This window comes from Coenobita brevimanus, chromosome 61 (assembly GCF_032717465.1).
Source record: "Coenobita brevimanus isolate Jiangsu-jjx chromosome 61, ASM3271746v2, whole genome shotgun sequence".
Taxonomy (NCBI): domain Eukaryota; kingdom Metazoa; phylum Arthropoda; class Malacostraca; order Decapoda; family Coenobitidae; genus Coenobita; species Coenobita brevimanus.
The window spans coordinates 37,197,138-37,200,910 of NC_137014.1; positions in this window are offsets into that span (position 1 = coordinate 37,197,138).

Sequence of the window (3,773 nt, forward strand, 5' to 3'; positions counted from 1 at the left end):
GCTAAACCTATACGATATTGTGCATTACATCCTTACATGATGCTGACCTCAGTTAAACTGGCAGATTATTTTTACATCCATATTATGTCGTGTTTTTTTTTTTTTTTTTCATTTTATAAAACTTATCTAGAAAATCATGTTACTGATGAAGCTGACTTCAGGCACTCACTGGCATAGGTATGGCTTGAATTAATCAGTACTGACTTGCATGAATCTGATGGACCTGAACAGTCCACCTGAATATTATCATACCTCGATAACCGGACAGGCAGATTTTGAAATTAAAGACGTACGTGATTTCAGTTCGTCTGTACTGACAAGAATAGATTCAACTGAGGAAGTGACATGAAAGAATCTAAACCAAAAAAGACCTGGATTGAGGTGCATAGCTTTGAACATGATTGGAACGAACTTGCGTGATAAGAATGGATATAAGTTGACTTGAATACTGGGCCTGACATTGTCTGGATGAATTTGAAGTGAGTGACCATGAACTAACATGACGGCCTCAACATTGTTGTTGTTGTTGCTGATATTCCCGTTGCTGTTTCTGGACATGAAGGACATGAATGGATCTAAATAGCTTGATGACCTAGTTTGGCCTGAATGGATTTGATGGACATGAACTGGTCCGAAATGAATCTCTCTCTCTCTCTCTCTCTCTCTCTCTCTCTGTATCTGTCTATCTATCCATCTGTCTACCTGTCTACCTATCCATCTATCTATCTATATCTAAATATCTATCTGTCTATCTATCTATATATGTTTATCTACTTAGCTGTTTATCTATATCTGTTTATCTGCCTTTATATCTGTATTATATGCTTCCTCTTCCTGTCTCTCCACCTCCTTTACCAAAGAAAGCATGATGAAACCGTAGACTTTCCCAGATACTGAAGAAGCTTTCACGATTCGAAACTTGAGAAATCTTTTTATTATATACCTGTGAGTTAATTCTTAAGTTTATATAGTATTGTGTGGAGTGAGACTAATAGATTTGTACGAACTAGTTATTCTATCCACAGTTTCATAGTTCTTCCCTCGTGTCGCCTTCCCAGTAACTCACCTTCCACCTCTTTCCTCCTTCCTCTTCACTCCCCTGTCGTCTACTTCCCACTCCTCCTTTCTCATCCTATTCCCTCCTATTTTTTCAATTTCTTCCCTCTCTATTATCTCCTATTCACTTGCTGAACTCCTTCCCTCTCCCTCGTTCTCAGCCTCATTCCTCTCTCCTTTTCTCAACCTCTTCCTTCTTTCCCTTTCCTCTTCTTCCATCTTTCCCCTTCCTCTCTCCCGTTTCTCTCTCTTCTTCCTCTCCCTCTCCGTCTCTCTCATCTTCTTCCCTCCCTCCAGTTTGCCCTTTCTCTCTCCTCTCCCTCTTTTCAGTATCTTCTATCTTATAGCCTTCCTCTTGAGCTTACAGCTCTTTCCTTCTGTCTTCTCTAGCTTCTCCTTGCATCTCCAGTCTTCTACTTTCTGTCCTCTAATAAGGCCGTCCTCGTTTCTTTGCAACTCTTCTTCCTTCTCCATTTACTAATTTCTCGTTCTTCCCATACTTTCTTTTTCTGGTTCCTCTTTGTCTTCATGACCTTCTAACTTACAACTCTTCTTTCTTCTCCCCTTCCCCTTATTTTAGTAATTATGTTAGAAACACTTTAACTACAAACACACACACACACACACACACACACACACACACACACATATATATATATATATATATATATATATATATATATATATATATATATATATATATATATATATTATGATTACGATATGTCAGGAACCTAATAGTCTGGATTTATTCAGTCATTACGTTCTTCATGCAGCAAATATAGTTCATACTCGTGTGCAGTAGTAAGTTAACATTTTCTCTGCGTGGTAACTAATTTGTTATATTTGCTCTGGGCTACAATGGACATCACTTTATTTGTATTATTCTTTCTCATCATGGTGCTTTATGGAGTAATGGTTTACAGGTTTTCGTTGCACTGTACTCGTGCATGATGTTGCGCAGTGAGGATATTGAATCAGGGGGCTGTTTCATATAATACCAGGTGCCGGACTGCCTGGCATACCACCCGCCACAATAACAGTGATAACCACATTCCCGGGGCGGCAGCGGAAGTAGAAGTGATAGAGAGGTGTGGTGAGGCGTAACCATTGTCGTCACAGCGTCACACTCACCGCTACTCTCACACTCATACGTCACTACTCTTGTTACCTCACCACTCATCCATTGCACCGCCACGCCCAGCCACACACACACACACACACACACACACACACACACACACACACACACACACACACACACTCACAGAGTTTTGAAGGAAACAATAAAAGAGCTTTAGTCCTTTCTCTCTCTAACGTTTCGAACTAAACACGACAAAGAAAAAAAGCAGTTTCTCCTGTGTTCTTCCTCTCACATACTCTCTCTCCTATGTCCTCCCTCCCACTCTGTCTGTCTGTCTGTCTGTCTGTCTCCGTCTCTGTCTCTGTCTCTGTCTCTGTCTGTCTCTGTCTCTGTCTCTGTCTCTCTCTCTCTCTCTCTCTCTCTCTCTCTCTCTCTCTCTCTCCAGTTTACTCTCTTTCCTGTGCCCCCTCCCACTTACTCTTTTTCCAGTGTCCTCCCTCTGCGCTCTTTACCCTTCTGTCACTGTCCATCAGCCAAATTGCACAAGAATTCAACCACAACTCACTGTCACACCGCATGTGGAGACAACCTGCATCTCAGACCATTCTTCAACACTGTGGCTCTTGTGGCCCATTCTCAGTTTAATGTAATCGTCTGGCGTTGAAAGGAAGAGATGTCATGAACGCTGATTATATATATATATATATATATATATATATATATATATATATATATATATATATATATATATATATATATATATATATATATATATATAATATTGAAAGCATGCACCGAAATACAATGTTGTTGACACATTTGTTTATGCACAAACGATTGAAAACGTAGCTTTGAAATTTACAGAGCATAGTCTGCATTCATACATTATAGCCACAATACACCAGGTGAGTCGTTGTGCTATCAGTGTTATGAGATATTTAACTAATACGCTAAACTCACAGCCATCTGCAGAAGAAAAACGGAAGGAGAGGTTTAGTAACTTCATTTGTCGAGGACTTCACTGGTTAACAACTTAAAAGGAAACAGTTATTTCCTTGCCTTTATAAAATAACAATTGAGTATTGGCCAGCATTTTAGAGGTGTAAGTGCTAGTAAAATAAAAGCAACTAGAATGGCACTCAGCAGAGCGCATACCTCCGCCAACGCCATATCTTGCAATGTTAAAGAAAGTGAAAAATAAAATAAAATCCTGGATCCGCACCTTTATCCGGATCCGCACTAAAATTTAATAGAGTGTGTTCTGAGCCAAGGCCCATTTTTCTACCAAGTTTCGTGGAAATCCGTCTAGTAGTTTTTGTGTAATCTTGATCACAAACAAACAAACAAACGGACAGGGGTGAAAACATAACCTCCTTGGCGGAGGTAATAAGACATGCAGTCCAGCCTCAGATCACCGCAATTAGAAAATAGGCTGCACTTGCTGCAGGTAAATGAAACTGGTTACAGTACTTGAAAGTATGGCGTATGTAATCTTCTAGATCCTAGTATGTTCCTGATCAGGTTGCTCTGACTGTATTCTTTAGCTGTTGTACCTGCGAGAGTCTTACAGTGCATTTGGCCGTCTGCACAACTTTTTAAGGAACACTGTGAACTAGAAAAAACTGCATCATGT